The sequence below is a fragment of the Mauremys reevesii genome, unplaced genomic scaffold, assembly GCF_016161935.1.
Source record: "Mauremys reevesii isolate NIE-2019 unplaced genomic scaffold, ASM1616193v1 Contig43, whole genome shotgun sequence".
In the NCBI taxonomy this organism is placed as follows: Eukaryota; Metazoa; Chordata; order Testudines; family Geoemydidae; genus Mauremys; species Mauremys reevesii.
In genome coordinates, this window is record NW_024100855.1 from 444,891 (window position 1) to 463,640 (window position 18,750).

Consider the following 18,750-nt stretch of genomic DNA (forward strand, 5'->3'; position numbering starts at 1 on the left):
TGTGTCTCAGCCCTGGCCTCCGTTGCCTGCGCTCTGTTCCTTGGGTGCACAGCGTATCCCTGTGCACGGCATTCAGTGTAACCCTCCTTCCTGGGCCCTGAGCAGATCCTCCAGCCGCTTCCCCAGCCACTTCCCTTCTCTGGGGACTCTGGAAGCTCCCCCACCCCAGCTGCCCCTGCCTGAGCTTCCCAGGCACCACAGAGGGGAATGAGTTCTGGAGAAACCTGTTCAAGACCAGGCTGAAACCTAACGAGGACAGATAACGATGAATAGAACAATGATCATAAGGAATCATGTGCATGGCAGCAGGGTGGGAGAGCTCTAGTCATGGACCGGGACCCCCACTGCGCTAGGTGCTGTACGAACATAGAGCAAACAGCCAATCCCTGCCCCAGACAGATTAACCCACATCTGACACTGCCGGGGATCTCCCTGGTGCAGCTGGCACTGGCCACTGCCAGAGACGGGACACTGGGTGACAGGGACCTTGGCTCTGACCCAGCCTGGCAATTGCTAGGTTCAGTGACGGGGCAGGACCCGAGGGCTGGAGGAAAGGAGAAGGAACAGGTCTGTTAGCCCCAGGCTAAACAAAGCCCTGTTCCCATGGAAACCAAACTGGCAGTTGCTCCAGGCTCATTAGAACACCTGGAGCCAATTAAGGCCCCTCTAGACAGTAGTAGGAGCAGCTGGATTGACCGGGACACCTGGAGCCAAGCAAGGTCTGGCTGGAAGCGGGTAAAAGCCTCCCCCCCAGTGAGTTCAGTAGCACCCAAGGAGCGGGCTGGGGTTGTGCTGCCGGAGGAGCCGTGCGAGGACGTGCAGCAGCCAAAGGCCTGGGAGGTACAAACGCCGTCAGGCATCGGGGGAAGAGCCCGGCAGTTAGCGTGAGGGAGGTGTCGGGGGCCCGGGGAAGCGGCTCAGGGAATCCTAGCGGCTCCGCCGTTATCCGAAGAGACAATTACCGACAGCTGCTATCCACAGGGTCCCTGGGTACAGCTCGGAGTAGAGGGTGGGCCTGGGCTCCCGCCTCCCCCCATTAGTCACTGGGGTGGAGTGACCTGAACAGTGACCCACCCCCGGAGGGAGGAAGACTAATTGGGGAAAGGGTCTGATCTGTTCCCACTGCACCCGGAGGGGCAACAGAGACTAGGGGTCCCTTTCCCCTGCTGGCCAGTGCTGAGCGTGGCTACATCAGACTGCGGTGAGCCCCCAAAGTAAAGGGACCGGACCGAGAACTGTAGTGAGCTACTGAGGCGAGCAGTTAAAACTGGAAGTTGCTGTTTTTTTACCCTAGGAGAAGGTAAAATTCTCAGCCTACCTCTAGCTAGAAGTGCAGCACCCAGCACGGGGAGGAGGAGGAGGAGCTCCGCCACAGCTCCTGGACAGTGATTTATCTACGTCCTGCTCCATCCCTAATTCATCTGTGTATACAGAGTCTGTCTAGCCATTCATCCATCCATCCGTGTATCCATCCAACCTTCTCTCTCTCCATCCATCCTCATAGCCATCAACCTTCACTCCATCCATCCATCCATCCATCCATGTAGCCATCAACCTTCTCTCTCTCCACCCATCCATCCAGGTATCCATCCAGGTATCCATCCATCCATTCTTGTAGCCATCCAAACTTCTCTCTCTCCATCCATCCTCGTATCCTTCCAACCTTCTCTCTCTCATGTATTTCTAAGACAACTTTCACTGTGATTCCCAACAGCCAGGTATCGCTGGTCCTGTCCTCTCTTTGCCCGCCCCACTTCCCCTCTTCCCAGTCACCCCACGCCCACCCTCCTGTGCCACCACAGAGTAGGACACGGACTGGCAGGGAGCTCAGGATCAGTCAGTCCCACCCCGTTGTATCGTCCCATCCATAAACTGACCAAGCTCCGTCTTCAGACTATTTAGAGCGTTTGCCTCTCCCACCTCTGCACCTAGTGGGAGGCTGTTCCAGAGTCTCTCTCCTCTGATGGGTAGAAACCTTCTGCTAACGTCCAGCCAAGATGTGTTCAGGGGCAGCGTCTCCTCATTTGTTCTGGTGCCAACCAACGTTCTCCTTTGGCATCAGTAGCTCTTCTCCCGCCCTGGGGTAGTTACAGAGCAATTACATCCCCTCAGCCTTGTGGTGCTAAGCTAAACCCCCGAGCTCTTTGAGTCTCCGCTGGGGCAATCAGCCCCCATCCCCTGATCACTCCAGCAGCCCTTCTCTGCCCCAGGGCTCGTCTGAATTCATCTCTCTGAACACGAGTGACTGGAACTGTTCACAGGATGGCAGACGGGATCTGACCTGTGCCTTGTACAGTGGCATTAATGCCTCCCTATCTCCCCTGGAATTAAACCTAACTAATCTGTATTATTCCTATGGCCCTAGCCCAGAGCAGCACCAAGCACAGACCAGTGCCCCATTGTGCAAGATGCTGTAGAAATTCAATTTACACTCCAAGTGGACGACAAAGGGCTACATTTCAGCCCCTACTTTCTGCCCCTGGCACCTCTGGCCCTGCTGCTGTGTGAGGACAGCCCTGTCTCTGTAAACAGGCAGTGAATGACGTTATATTAAACAGTAGCTGGCAAATTATAGCCCTGTCAAGGAGTTTGCTAAGCAGCGTAACTTACAGAGCAGCTGGAGGGGGATGTAGCAGAACATAGCTAAGTGGAGGGTGCACCATAAAGTAATTGAGAAGGGGTCTGACCTCACATTGGGTTTACACTGATGTAGCTCTACTGGCTGCTGTGGGGCTGCTCTGGATTTACAGTGGGGGCTGAGATCCGAATCCAGTCCTGACTCCATTGACTGTAGTGAGGTCAGGCTGGATTGATCCCAGCGTGACTGAGATCCGATCCCCCCCTAACACTTTAACAGGCTCACTTGGTTCATTGCCTTTCCAGCTGCCCCCCTGCTCTCCATGGAACAATGTGCCTCCAGCAGGTGTGCAAAACGAGTGGGAGACACAGCCCGTAACACTTCCACCTCTCGGATGATCAGGTCCCACCCCGGAGTCCCGATTCCCTGCTCTAGATTTACGGTGATTGGAGGTTTTTAAGAGCAGGTTGGACAAACACCTGTCAGGGACGGTCTAGATAAGGGTTACTCCTGCCATGAGTGCAGGGAACGGGACTAAACAACCTCTCGAGGTCCCTTCCAGTTCTGTGATTCTGTGAGTTCTCTGCTGGGTGACCCAGTGGTGACTGCAGCCTCTAGCAGGTAAAACAGGCTACAGGGCGGCTTGTGGCGCAGTCGCTTCCTGTCTGAGCGTGGGGGACTGTGAGAGCAGAAGGCCAGAGGAATCTGCAGGTCTGTGCACTCAGACACAGCCTACCAGAGGCATGGGGATGGGCAGGGAATAAACATGGAGACAGGAAACTATGGACCCAGAAGCCAGCCTGGGGCAGGATCCATTCTGCATGTAAGTCCCAGGAGGCTGGAAGGTATGTACGCTTCCAGCCCCCATCCTTGCTGACTCCGGCTTGCACAGAGACAATTCCACATGGCCTGGAGCGGGGACGAGGCTGAGCTAGAGATGGGCAAATTTTATCAATGTGAAACTTTTCGCCGGCCAAAAACTGCAGATTCCGGTCGACTGCGACATTTTATGGATGGGGATAAAAAATCCAGGGGAAAAATTCAAGCTGAAACGCTTCCGTTTTCAACTCACGAGAGCTTTTCCTTTAGAAATTTCCTTTTGATTTATTTCATTAAAAAAAAAATAAAAAAAAACAAGCCCAGAACTGAAATGAAACGTTTCCTTCAACCCAAAACTATTTCCCCTCATTTCTCTGGAACAGCCAGTGACCCGAACAATCACAGTCTCACCCAGCTCCAGCTATGCAGCCTGGCTCCTGCTCGGACCAGGCTGGGGTGACCCTCTGTGTGCAGATCAGCGGGATCCCAGGGGGACATGATCCAGGCTGTCTCTTCGGAGCAGTCCAGAAAGTACCAAAAGTCCCTCTGTGTTACGCCCTGGCAGCGAATTTCCATCCTGGGTAAAGATCCCCAGCAAAGTCTGCAGACGGTGTCCTGGCGCTACGACCCAGGGCACCACAGGAGTGATCCAAACGCAGCTGCAATAATCCTGCGCCTTTCGCTAGCGCCTCCCACTGGAGGATCTGAAGGTGCGTCATGAGCCTCACGCCCATGAGGAAGAGGAGAATGAATGAGTCCAGCCAGACCCCACTTCACTGCAAAGAGGCCGCACTGGCAGGATGCACTAGGCAGGTGCACAAGGAATCCAACCCCTAAGGGCTCTGTCGGGGGCTGGCAGCCAGCCAGGGTGGGGGTCACGTCTGGAGTTTGATTTCCTGGGTCTGGGCCATCATTAGTGTCTGTTCCTGCTGCGATGGTGGGTGGCTCTGCAGCAGGATGATCTCTGCTGTTTCCCCCCCACGTCAGGTGTGATTCTCTCTTATCCTTCAATCCTCCTGACAACCAATCCCCACCTGATCCTAACCACTCATCCACACTCCCCTCCCAGAAGTGGGGCTAGAACCCAGGAGTCCTGGCTCCCAGCCCCCTCCTGCTCTAATCACTAGACCCTATTACCCTCCTAGAGCTGGGGAGAGAATCCCAAGATGCAGTCCTGGCTCCCAGACCCCCCTGCTCTAACCACTAGACCCCACTCCCTCCAGAGCTGGGGATGGAACCTAGGAGTCCTGGCTCCCAGGATCCTCTGCTCTAAACACGAAAATATTTAACTCTCCCTAGTAGCAATGTGGCTTTTCCGGGGACTCCCTGGGGCTTAGCCCCAGCACCGTCCCATCCCTGCTTCTCACGCCGCGTCTGGTCTATCGCAATGAATCCGCCCTGCCCCTTACCTGCGCTCCCTCCTCTCCAGCCCACTCACGCTCCAGGTGCGGGGCAGGGGCTCCGGCTGCAGACCCAGCTCCCTTCCCCGCTTCAGGATCATTTCCCGGTGCGCTCAGATCCAGCGCTCCGGCCGGGGGAATCCACCCAGCGAAATCCACAGAGCCCCCAGCGGTGGGAGACTGTCCCCTGCCCATCTCTGTGCTCCGGAGACACGGGGATGAATCTGCTCCGCAGGGTAACTGCCACCTTCTGATCTCTGCGTTGTTGCAGTGGGAAAAGGCTCCCAAAATGCTCCTCCCAGGACTGCCCAGGGGCGGGGCTGGGTTAGTTTATGCACTAGCAGTGCCAGCTAGTGGCTGGTTACAGCCCTAGACATTCAATGAGACATGGCACGACACCCTCTGGTGCCAAAGTGCCAGGAGAGAGTATCTCCTGAGCGAGCAAACACTTAAGCTGCAACCTAAGTGCACAGGTCTGATCAGACCCGTGACTGCAAGGGGATGAATCGTGTGCATACAGATACACACGGGCAGCTCTGCCCCGGTTTGAGGCCCTGGTTTTCAACATCCCGAGTGCTGGGTCTCTCCAGCCTTACCCTGGGCTCCTGGCTGGATCCATGTCACGGGCAGGAAGGTTTTTCACCACTAATATTTGGCTTAGTTCCTTCCCTGCCTTATTCCAGCCCAGTAGCTCCTCACTGTCTCCACACAATAATTACGGCCCAGGTTTTTTGGAGCTACTGGTGATTTTGGTCCACACAGTTTTTGGGGCCCAGCTGAAGGCACTTTGATGGGGGCTGTTTTGCAGAGGGTGGGTGCTTGGCACTTTTGGACAATCAGGTCCCTTTAAGGTGGCGCAAACTGAGCTCCCCAGATCCCCCATCACTCTGGAGATTCTCAGCCCCTGTTCCTGCCAGGGCAGATTGCTATTGGCCCCCACGGCTACATTTTTCACACTGGATATATTTATAATAAAAAATACTATAAAGTGAGCACCCTACACTTTGTGTTGCAATTGAAATCAATATTGAAAATGTAGAAAAACATCAAATATATTTAATAAATCAGCTGGTATTCTATTGTTTAACAGTGCGATTAATCGTGATAAATTTTTTAATCGCGATTACTTTTTTTGAGTTAATCGCATGAGTTAACTGCGATTAATCGACAGCCCTAGTTTTTAATCAGTTTTTCCATGGGAAAATGTAAAGCGAACATTTTCATTTTGATTGTATCATTATTTATTATTTCCATATTTAAATTACGTGTTTTGGGTTCCGCGCTTTTTTATGACACGACATGTCAGCCGCACACTTACTCTGATGACAAGCTGCCTGCAAGCGCTATGATCAGGCCCCCATTGTGCTAGGTGCTGTACAAATTCAGAACAAAAAGACAATTCCTGCCCCCAGGTGTTTACATTCTAAGTCAGGGGTCTCAAACATGCGGCCCTCAGAGCTCTTCCCTGCGGCCTGCGGAGCTCCCCCAGTTACTTCCTGTCACCGCCAAACTCCCCTCACCCCCGCCCCCCTCCCCGAGTTATTTTCTGTGCCTAAGCTCCCCGCGCGCTGCTCCCCAATGTTTGGGGCCGGGTCTCTCCCCTGGCCCCACCTGCCGCCCCCACCCGCCTCCACCCAGTGTCGCCCGGCCCCCACTTCTCACGCTGACTCCACTCCTCCGCTATGCCGGCTTCCGGCATCACCTGCTGCCGCAGGGTCCTAGCGCCCCCCTTCACTAGGGCCAGGGCTCTCCTGAGTCCTGAGACTCTCCAATGCCCCGAGCCTCTCCAATGCCTCAAACCCCTCACCCTCAGCCCCACAGCCCTCACCCCTGCACCCCCTCCTATCCCCAAACTCCATCCCAAAGCCTGCACCCCCACCCCCTGCCGCAGCCTGGAGCCTGCACCGAGCACAGAGCCTGCACTCCAGACCCCCTCCCCCACCCAAACTCCCTCCCAGAGCCTTAGGCAGTAAATCTAAGTGTGTGTTTTGTCCTTTGAGTGAGGTGCATTACTGAGTGTATATATTTATTAAAACTGCTTGGAAATGACTTCGTCAAAAAAAAGAACACTCATGGAAGAAAAGAGTGTTTTCCAAGACAAATGGGAGAATTTATATTTTTTCACAGAGGTAAAAGATAAAATTCAATGCCTTATTTGTCAGCAAACGATTGCTGTTCCCAAGGAGTATAACGTGCGTTGGCACTATGACACGATGCACCGTGAAAAATATGATGCATTCACCGGAAAAATCCGAGAGGAAAAAGTTCAGCAACTTAAAGCAGCATTTGCCAAGCAAAGAAAGTTATTTTCAGGGATTAACAAGTCTAGCGAAGATTCAGTAAGAGCAAGTTTTGTGATAAGCGAAATGATAGCTAAATCATCGCAACCTTTTACAGAAGGCTTATTCATAAAAGAATGTCTTATGAAGGCCAGTGAAATTTTATGTCCTGATAGGAAGACAGTTTTTGAAGGCATAAGCTTGTCTGCAAATACAGTTGCCTGCAGGATAACGGATTTAGCTGATAATGTGCAAAAACAATTGATTCAAATGGCAAAAGACTTTGAATTATTTTCAATTGCTCTTGATGAGAGTACAGATGTATCAGATACACAGTGTGCAGTGTTCATTAGAGGTGTGGACTGCAATTTGAATATAACTGAAGAATTGCTAGACTTAATGCCACTGAAGGGTACCACAACGGGACGTGACATATTTCAAGGATTGGAAGAGTGCATTGAAAAAGCTGCGCTGCCATGGAACAAACTCGTATCTTTGGCTACAGACGGTGCGCCATCAATGTGCTCTGAAAACATTGGTGTGGTTGGATTATTGAAGACCAAACTGAACAGCCTCAATATACCAGGAATTAGCTTCACCAGTATACATTGTATTTTGCACCAAGAAGCCCTGTGTAGTAAAAGTCTACAAATGAAAGAAGTTATGGATGTAGTTGTTAAAACTGTTAATTTTATACGTGCACGAGGGCTGAATCACAGACAGTTCACTTCTTTTCTAGCAAATATGGACAGTGAATATGGGGAACTTCTGAATCACACTCAAGTTAGATGGCTGAGTCGTGGAAATGTTTTGAAGCGTTTTTTTGCACTTAAAGAGGAGATTGATTCCTTCATGAAAATGAAAAACAAGGAGGTTCCACAGCTTGCTGATTCCACTTTTATCTGCAACCTTGCTTTTCTGACAGATGTAACTGATCACCTGAATGCACTGAACTTGAAACTTCAGGGTAGAAAACAGGTGATAACACAGATGTATGACAGTATTAAGTCATTCAAAGTCAAGCTTACTTTATGGGGGAAACAGCTGACTGCTGGCAATTTGGTCCATTTCTCAACTCTGAATTCCTTAGGAAAAGTTGAACCCAAATCCTTGAAAGAATATGCAGAGATCATTTCTAACTTACACAAACAGTTTGATGTGCAGTTTAAAGATTTCAAGGCACTTGAACCACATTTTCAACTTTTTTCCACACCATTTGCTGTTGAAATTGACAATGTTGCAGAGGAAATGCAGATGGAGTTAGTGGAGCTTCAGTGTGACACGACTTTGAAGCAGAAGTATACAGATGTTGGAATTCCAGAATTCTACAGGTTTCTTTCACAAGAAAGATTTCCCATGTTATTCTCTGCTTCTGCAAGGATAATGGCAATGTTTGGAAGTACATATATATGTGAACAGTTTTCTCTTCCATGAAGATTAACAAATCTGTGTTAAGGTCAAGGCTCACTGATGAACATTTGCAAGCAACACTGAGATTGGTTTCGTCTCAGGATATCAAACCTAATATTGATGCTCTGGTTGATGCAAAACGCTGCCAGCTAAGTGGCCAAAAATGAAATGACTGTCAAAATTAGCACTGACGTTTCACATTACAGTTAAAGAAGTTAATAAAAAAGTTAATAAATTGACTTTTAATAGCATACTATATTTTAATACTATACTACTATATTACTCTTCATTTTTTTTTCTGCCTACCTCCAGGCGCTTCCCGCCGCCAAGCCGCCAAACAGCTGTTGGTGGCGCTTAGCACTTTCCAGGAGGGAGGGGGGAGGAGCGGGGAGCCGTGCGCTTAGGGGAGGAGGTGGAGGAGAGACAGGGCAGGGGCGGGGCCTCATGGAAGGGGTGGATTGGGAGTGGGGCCAGGGGCAGCAAGGGGGCGTGTCAGTGATGCGGCCCTCGGGCCAATGCACTAGTCCTCATGCGGCCCTCGGGGTAATTTGAGTTTGAGACCCCTGGTATACACAGATGAGTTAGGGATGGAGCAGGACGTAGATAAATCACTGTCCAGGAGCTGTGGCAGAGCTCCTCCTCCTCCCCGTGCTGGGTGCTGCACTTCTAGCTAGAGGTAGGCTGAGAATTTTACCTTCTCCTGGGGTAAAAAACCAGCAACTTCCAGTTTTAACCACTTGCCTCAGTGGCTCACTACAGTTCTCGGTCCGGTCCCTTTACTTCAGGGCTCACCGCAGTCTGATTTAGCCACGCTCAGCACTGGCCAGCAGGGGAAAGGGACCCCTAGTCTCTGTTGCCTTCCGGGTGTGGTGGGAACAGATCAGACCCTTTCCCCAGTTAGTCTTCCCCCCTCAGGGGTGGGTCACTGTTCAGGTCACTCCACCCCAGTGACTAATGGGGGAAGGGGGGAGCCCAGGCCCACCCTCTACTCCGGGCTCTACCCAGGGACCCTGTGGATAGCAGCTGTTGGTAATTGTCTCTTCGGATAATGGCGGAGCCACTAGGATTCCCTGGGCCACTTCCTCTGGCCCCCGACACCTCCCTCACGCTAACTGCCAGGCTCTTCCCCCGATGCCTGATGGCGTTTGTACCTCCCAGGCCTTTGGCTGCTGCACGTCCTCGCACAGCTCCTCCGGCAGCACAACCCCAGCCCGCTCCTTGGGTGCTACTCTCACTGGGGGGAGGCTTTGACCCGCTTCCAGCCAGACCTTGCTTGGCTCCAGGTGTCCCAATCAATCCAGCTGCTTCTACTGCTGTCTAGAGGGGCCTTAATTGGCTCCAGGTGTTCTAATGAGCCCGGAGCAACTGCCCTTTGGTTTCCATGGGAACAGGGCTTTGTTTAGCCTGGGGCTAACAGACCTGTTCCTTCTCCTTTCCTCCAGCCCTCGGGTCCTGCCCCTTCACAGAACCTAGCGATTGCCAGGCTGGGTCAGAGCCAAGGTCCCTGTCACCCAGTGTCCCGTCTCTGGCAGTGGCCAGTGCCAGCTGCACCAGAGAGATCCCCAGCTGTGTCAGACGTGGGTTAATCTTTCTGGGGCAGGGATTGGCTGTTTGCTATGTTCGTACAGCTCCTAGCGCAGTGGGGGTCCTGGCCCATGACTAGGGCTCTCCCACCCTGCTGCCAAGCACATGATTCCTTATAATCATTGTTCTATTCATCGTTATCTGTCCTCGTTAGGTTTCAGCCTGGTCTCGAACAGGAAGCTCCAGAACTCATTCCCCTCTGTGCTGCCTGGGAAGCTCAGGCAGGGGCAGCTGGGGTGGGGGAGCTGCCGGATTTCCCCAGAGGAGGGAAGTGGCTGGGGAAGCAGCTGGAGGATCTGCTCAGGGCCCAGGAAGGAGGGTTACACTGAATGCCGTGCACAGGGATACGCTGTGCACCCAAGGAACAGAGCACAGGCAACGGAGGCCAGGGCTGAGACACACAGAGCGCAGGGAGGGGGAGCCGTGCCCAGGGGGAGACTCGGATGGAAGAGACTCGCGTTTGGAGTTATTTTATATTTAACAAACCACCCCCCAAGAAGGGGGGTTGTTATTGGACACCAGCCTCTGAGGCAGGGTGTTGCGAGCTACCCCGGCCACAAGATGGCACTCTGGAGGCAGCCGACCTGCTTACAGGAGTTAAGGGGAAAATAACACATCCTCTGAGAAATTTCAAAATGAACATTTTTGCTTAATTTCAACTGTAATTTCCACTCGTGGCTTTTTGGTTCTTTCCCCCACTTTTTCTTCCATTTTTACTATGTAAAAAATATGTCAGAAGGTGGGGAAAAACCCAGCTCAGCTCATGTTTCTGTGTTTCCTCCCACTGGAAACAGGATTTTTTATTTTAGAATGTAGAGGAGGTTTTTCCCCACACTTAAGAACAAAATCAGTTGGCAAAGTGTGAATTTTTTTTTAAAGTTTACAAAGTGAGAGAAAGTAGCACTTCCTCGCTTTTAACTTCCCCTTCTTTTCCATTTGAAAAAAAGTTTCATCTTTTGTAGCAATCTGACAACCGTTTGGAAATATATTTTATTATATGAAGGGGAAAGAATTTGGACACTGGAATAAAAATCAAAGGTTCCACTTCTGTAGCCAGTTGAAAAAGTTTCAGCTTTTGAGAAGTGAGTTTTTCTCTGTAGGAGTTTGCATTTGGCCACATAGGTGCAATGATCAGATTCACCACCAGGAGGAGCCCTCTCTGTTCATATCCGTGGAATAGGCTGTGGGCACTTCAAACATTTGTGTTGGAGATAAGATTGTAAATATATGGGGAGTTGGAAAGATTAGGAATTCATTGGTAAATATTGATTTCACCACACACACACACACAAAGTGAAGGAAAATATTTACTAGGCAAAGTAAGAAAATGTCAAGTATCAGAGGGGTAGCCGTGTTAGTCTGGTTCTGTAAAAGCAGCAAAGAATCCTGTGGCACCTTATAGACTAACAGACATTTTGCAGCATGAGCTTTCGTGGGTGAATACCCACTTCGTCGGATGCAAGAGTGGAACAAGAAAAATGGTGCTTCAGAACAGTATTAGAGTTTAATTAAGACTAAAATTGCAACATAGGATGTTGACAGTTTGTGTTGTAACTTTTGTGTTTTAGCCTTAACTTTCTGAATCTCAGTATCTAGTGTCATTAAATAGTTATTGTCTGGCACCCCATTGTCTGACTGCTCAGAAGTTTCCACAACTGTGTACATTTAAATCAATATACCTAATAAACATGTTTAAAACCTAACATTTTGTGCAACCGTGAAAATGAATAAAATAGGAAAAAATGCTTAAAATGAACATCGATACGATCCCTCAAAATTATAAACAAATCAAAATCAAATTCTTACAAACCTAAATATACTTCAGTAGTTTACAGGAAAAGGACTCGGAACTGTAAATAACAGTCCCTGCTGAATGTCTACGGCATGACTTGGTTTTGAAAGTGGATCTAAACTTGAGCATCTGTGTTAATATTCTAGCAAAATGGAAACTTCTCTAGTGTAAATAACTGTTACAAATATTTACAGAAGCAAATGCCACGTTAGACAGTACACTGGAGTGTTCTATATTTGTCCTCCTGGTTTGTTACACAAATCAGGGGACAGATCATGTGTGAGCATCATGTTTCTTTTGAAGCTCTAAATCATAATCCCAAACTAGAATTGAGGCCAAGAGCTTAGCAGGATTGAAGAAAGGCCTGGGAGTGTATCTGGTGAATGAGACTCTCCAGAGTTAGAGTAGTAAATGCTGAAAAAAACCCAAGAGGTTTGGAAGAGCTCTAACCTCTCCTGATTCACAGCATACCTCTCTTATGTCTGCATTGCAATCATGTGTGTGTGTGTGTGTGTGTGTGTGTGTGTGTGTGTGTCAGTCTGTCTGTAGTACATATAGACCTACTGCAGCTGGCTTTGATCCAGCTAGCTGGAAAAACAATAGCAGAGAAGCCAGGACACCAGGGGCTACCCACCTGTGCACATGCCCTGGGTCCTGGTGTGTTTGTGCAGCTGGCATGTTTCCCTGGGGATGGTTATCCCATAACTGACTCCTTCAGGGTTTCTTGTCCCTTGCGCTGAAGCAGCTGGTGGTGGCTACTGGGGGAGACAGGTCACTGGGATAGATGGGAGTCAGATCTGATCCACTCTGGCAATGTCTATTTCACTACATTTTATTCTGCTGATGGCTGGTTTTGCCTGCATAGCCTAAATCTGCATTGCACAACCCGGGTGGTTTACACTGAGACAGCTAAATGCAGACAGCAATCCTGCTGTAAAACCTGATCAGAGACAAGATTCAGCTGCTTTTTACCTTGGAGTAGCCAGTCAAGGTCAACCTTATCCCTTGACGAGCTGAAATGAGGTAAAAACTACAGCTGGGAGAACGTGGGATTTTTTTGTAAAATTTTTATGAGCAACTCTGTATTGCTATCCACTGGGATGAGTAAAACAGGGGGTGGAAGTTACATGTGCCAGTCAGGGCTGGACCCAAGTGCACCATAAAGAACTGAATGAAATGGACAGAGAGGAATGAATGCAAGACCCTCTGTGCCATTATCTCCTGCTGACCAGCAGCCAAGAGCAAGCGATTTCCACCAGCTCTGTGCAGGTGAACAGACTGGAAAGTCCCAAGTCGGAGGCCAAAGAGCTGGTGGTGGTGGTGGTGGGGTGGGTTTTTTTTTTAAGTGTGCTGCTGCAGACACATTCCAGCTCACTTTGGAGTTACACGGCCCCTAACACACGCTCATTTCCCCACCTCTCTCATTTTACAAAAACGCCCAGTTTGTTTGGCCTGGTACTGAAGTATAAAGCTCTCCCCTGGCGGATGATGCAGGCAGAGGGGAGCTAAAGGCAGTATTACACTTCATGAAGATGAGATCAGCTTAATTAAAGTCAGATATAGTGAAAACCATGTTTACTCTTTATATATTGTACTCCACAATAAAAGCCTAAAGGAAATGAATCAAACCAATCAAGTCCAAATTAAATATTTTTACTTTATTGAAACAACATGTTTTATCTTTATACAATTTATATAACTCAACAATATAAAAAAGAGAATTTTTTTTTACCTTTAGTTTGGCAGAAAACATTCACATTTTGACTTTTTGTTTCAATTCAGAACAAAACTAAAAACCAGTTTCCCAATGTCAGAATGGAAATTCTGTTTCCTCACCTGCTTAGCTAAAAACGTCCTCTGTTTTAAAATGAAAGCTGAGTTTTTACCTAATCACAGGACTCCAGGAGCTGGGGCTTTAAGAAACACACCACATATTGTGTGTTGCCAACACTGCCCACCCTCGACTGTATTAATTGTGACCCTTAAAATGAATACAACATCTCCCCCTTTTCACCAGCAGCTAGTCCTGCTGGGTCATGTGTAGCATAGGTGCTCCCCTTGTCTGCTCCTCCCCACTCCTTCCAGCCCACTCCCCACCCAGCTGTTCCAGATGTGCTGTAGCATGGGCTGTCCCGGGGCATGGAAGGGGATTCCTCACTCTGCCCTACAGCCCTGCATGGCTGTGTTACACCAGGGTGCAGCCCATCCTTGTACACGCTGGGTGAACGGTGCTTGTGGGAAGGGGAGATGTTTATTACGAAGGAATCGTCGAACAGATGAAATCCCTGTGCAGTTACTGTCTGACTTTGCAAGGCCTTTTTTTCTGATTACATGGGGCACCAGAAACTGCAAGGGGTTTTTTAGGAAGACAAGAGGGGTGAGTAATATCTTTTATTGGACCAACTTCTGATGGTGAGAGAGACCAGCTTTCGAGCTTGTTATTTTTACTAGCTTATCACTAGCACCAGTAACACTTTCTGTGTACATTTTTTTCCCATTAGTCACACACTCAATACTAAACTCATCCATTAAATGTGTCACTTTCCAGTCTGGCTACCAAACTGGTTTCATATTTGTGGTTCTGGAAATGTTCGGGGGTGAGTATCACATCTATTTTGTACGTATCACTTCTGCTTCTTATCCTCTGCCTGTTTTGTGGGCAGGTTTGCGGTGCACGCTTGACTCACTGCAAAGTTTAAATGCCACACTATGGAATTTTGGGCAGTGTAGTTGTAGTCATGTTGGTCCCAGGATATTACAGAGACAAGGCGGGGGAGGGGATATCTTTTACTGGACCAATTTCCTTTGATGAGAGAGACGAGCTTTCAGGCTACACAAGACCTGAAGCAGAGCTCTGTGTGGCTTGTGTCTCTCTCACCAGCAGCAGCAGGTGCAATAACCGCTGTCACCTCCCCCGCCTTGTCACACTCTGCTCAGTCTCCAGTCCTAGCTAACACACTTCATTTAGTCCTGTCACTGCTACTCTGCGCATTATGGGAGCTGGGCGCAGGCCCCCATGTGCCGGTTGTTGCACATACACCTAACAGGAGACGGTCCCTGCCCTGAGCAGCTCACAGGCTTAGGGGCTGATTCAAAGACCCTGAAGTGAAAGGGGGTCGGTGATGATTGCAATGGGCGTTGGAGCAGCCCTGCCATTGTATGCTCTCTGTCCCTTCCTATGTGTCAGCAAGACAGACCGAGGCGGGAGGGAGGAGGAGTATTACCCCATTGGACAGATGGGCAATCGAGGCACAGAGGGATAAAGGGACTTGCCCATGGTCACCCAGGGAGTCAGTGGCAGAGCGAGGGACTGAGCCAGCTGTACTGAATCCCAGCCCAGTGCTGTCAGCAGGAGACCAGCCTGAGCCAGGGGCTACGGACACAGGGAATGTTCAAAGTCTCACAAAGCAACTTCCTCCATGTCCTGGGTATCTGAAAGAAGATGTACAATAATCACTGATACCGTTTGCAGGTGACACAAAACCCAGTGGGGGGGGGGGTGCTAAACACAGAAGGGGACGGGTCACTGATTCAGAGCGATCCGGATCGTTCGGTAAACGGGGCACAAGCCAACAATGTACGTTTCAATACAGCTAAATGTACAAATGAAGAACAAAGATCACAGGTCGTACGTACAGGCTGGGGGCTCTCTCCTGGGAAGCAGCGACGCTGACAAAGATTTGGGGGTCATGGGGGATACTCCTGAGCCTGACAGTTCATGGCCCCGGCACCTCTGGGCCTGGCAGTTCAGAGCCCCCCAGCACCTCTGGGCCTGGCAGTTCAGAGCCCTGGCACCTCTGGGCCTGGCAGTTCAGAGCCCTGGCACCTCTGGGCCTGGCAGTTCAGAGCCCTGGCACCTCTGGGCCTGGCAGTTCATGGCCCCGGCACCTCTGGGCCTGGCAGTTCAGAGCCCCGGCACCTCTGGGCCTGGCAGTTCATGGTCCCGGCACCTCTGGGCCTGGCACTTCAGAGCCCCGGCACCTCTGGGCCTGGCAGTTCAGAGCCCTGGCACCTCTGGGCCTGGCAGTTCATAGCTCCCAGGGGCTCTGAACTGCCAGACCCGGAGGTGCTGGGGCTCTGAACTGCGAGCTCCAGCGGGGCCTGAGTTCCCTCCGCTCGGCCTGGAGCTCGCAGCCCCGCCCCCTGACCACGCGGCTCTGAGCGGGGCGGGGCTCAGGCCCCGCCCGAGCCACGCTGCGCCACTGTTGAGTGAAGCTCCTGGATGCGCTGAGGCTCCGGGTGAGGGGGAGCAGGGAGTAAGGGGTCGGGGGCGGGTTGGATAAGGGGCAGGGAGTCCCGGGCACAGGGAGGGGGCTGAGGTTGTGAGGAGTGGTCAGGGTACAGGGAACGGGGTGGGGTTAGATTGTGGGCATTCCGGGGTCTGTCAGGACTCAGCGGGGGTGGATAGGGGTCAGGCAGAGGTCCCAGGGTGGTGGTTGGGGGGTCTCTGGGGATGGTGAAGGGACAAGGAGCAGGATGGGTCGGGATTCTGAGGGGGTGGGTGGGCAGTCAGGGGGCAGGAAGTGGGATGGGGGCAGGGCCAGGCTGTCTGTGAGGCAGAGCCTTCCCTACCCTAAAGCTCATTCAGCAGTTTGAGGCTTGCAGAAGAGCCAAGCTGTGAGCTTTTCCATTAGGGCCACCGTCCCTGTCACTTTTCAAATGCCAAATTATAGTCTATATTTAATTTCAGTGCCATAGGGAGATTCATGTCAGGGGAGGGGAGCTTCATTTCAAATTAGCCACTGGGGGAGGGATCACATGAGAAGAGCAATATTGTACACCACCTACCTCCTTCCCAACCCTGCCAAGGGAGGACACCCCCCCCCCCCACATTCCCTGAGACTCCAGAGGGGTTAATTCAGTGGTTCTCAAACTTTTATACTGGTGACCCCTTTCACATACCAAACCTCTGAGTGCAACCCACCCCCCCCTTATAAATTAAACACACTCTTTTATATATTTAAACTATTATAAATGCTGGAGGCAAAGCGGGGTTTGAGGTGGAGGCTGACAGCTCGTGACCCTCAGTAATAACCTCGTGACCCCCTGAGGCGTCCTGACCCCCACTTTGAGAACCCCTGGATTAATTTAATTTTAGCACCCTGTGTCCATTCACATGCATGTGCTATTTTGAGCATTTCAGTTTTCACAACATAGGCTGATCCCTGATTCTGGACCAAGCTCAAATGCTCAGTTCGTGGAGTATGTACATAGTTTATACTAAAGACAAACGCACAGTAACCATCTCCAGTTTGTGAGGGACCCCATGGAGCCAGTCTCTAGGAAACAGATAAATGCATGGAGGTTAAGTCCATTAATGGCTGTTAGCCAGGATGGGTAAGGAATGGTGTCCCTAGCCTCTGTTTGTCAGAAGGTGGAGATGGATGGCAGGAGAGAGATCACTTGATTGTTACCTGTTAGGTTTACTCCCTCTGGGGAACTTGGCATTGTCCATTGTCGGTGGACAGGCTACTGGGCTGGATGGACCTTTGGTTTGACCCAGTATGGCTGTTCTTATGTTCTAACCTAAATGAACCCAAAGTTATGGAGACAGATATGAGTCAAGGAAGCCAGCAGAGTATCAGAAACCTGGAAAAATCTCTGCCTGGATGGGCTCAGGCGTTTGGTCACAAGCTGAGGTGGTTCAAAAGTTTTGGATTTTTTTTAAGCAGTTTTTTTAATTGTTTCTTTAAACAATCAAACACAGCAAGCAGCAAATATTTGGCCACACACTTCTGAATCCTCAAACCATGTTCAGGTTTTGGCAGACTAATTTCAGCTTTTCAATTAAAAAAAACACAACAAATTTGGAAGGAAAGCAGACATTGTCCATGATTTTTTTCTGCTTTTTAAAAACCCCTAGTTTTCAATCCAGAAAAAGTTTTGATGGAAAATATTTGTCCAACCCTTTAATGAGCTTTAGTGCCTTTCAGCACTAGCTGATGCTGAGAACCAGTGATACCTTGTAAAGAAGTTTTCTCAAAACTGGATTTGTGCCAAGATGCAGAAGGTTTATTTTTCCCAGGGCTGCCTGTGGGGAGCAAGTGGGGCAATTTGCCCTGTGCCCCACAGCCCCGAGAATATAGTATTGTATAGTATTGCAATTTTTTTATGGAAGGGGCCCCCAAAATTGTTTTGCCCCAGGCCCCCTGAATCCTCTGGGCGGCCCTGCTCCCCTAAGCCCTGCCAAAACCCCTTACTAACATGCCCTGTCCCTCTGGTGTGGAGAGATTCTCGTTCTAAATGCTTCTCACCCCCAACACCCCTTTTCCTCTTTGGTTTGGACAGGTGGGCTCATGGAACCTGGGAGTTTGACTAAAAACCCAAGAGGAGTGAATAGTCAATTCCTAGGCTGTTTTGTGAATATCTGTTCAGCTGGAACGTTCACTTAGCCCTGGAGATTTTGTTATTTTCTCAGAAACCATCAGACTCCATTAGTGCCAATATTGACCTCAAATATTTGCCAGGAGCAATCATCAGAGGATATATTAGAAGCAGAACTTTCTGTTTGCACTGTGTCTTTGTCAATTACATAAATAATGCAATAAGGGAAAAGAACATGTGCTTCCATTACAGTGTCAGCTGCTTGTGTTTGTTTTCCACATGGCATCAGCTGTTTGCGTGGCTAAGAGCCTTTAAAAAAGGTCTTAAAGACCAAATTTCCCCTCTAGCACTAGTGAAGAGCCCAAAGCTGGTTACCATCAATAGATCAAGGCAAATGAGCAATTTCCAGCCCAGATCACATTGGAGTCACACTGCTCCCCAGAACAATCTCTCATTTTTCTAACTCCCCTATCCTGAAAACACCCAGCGTGATTCACATCGAATGCAGGCTGAAAGTTCCCCTCCGACAGAGGAGACGTAACCCACTGGTCAGCCTGTCTCATA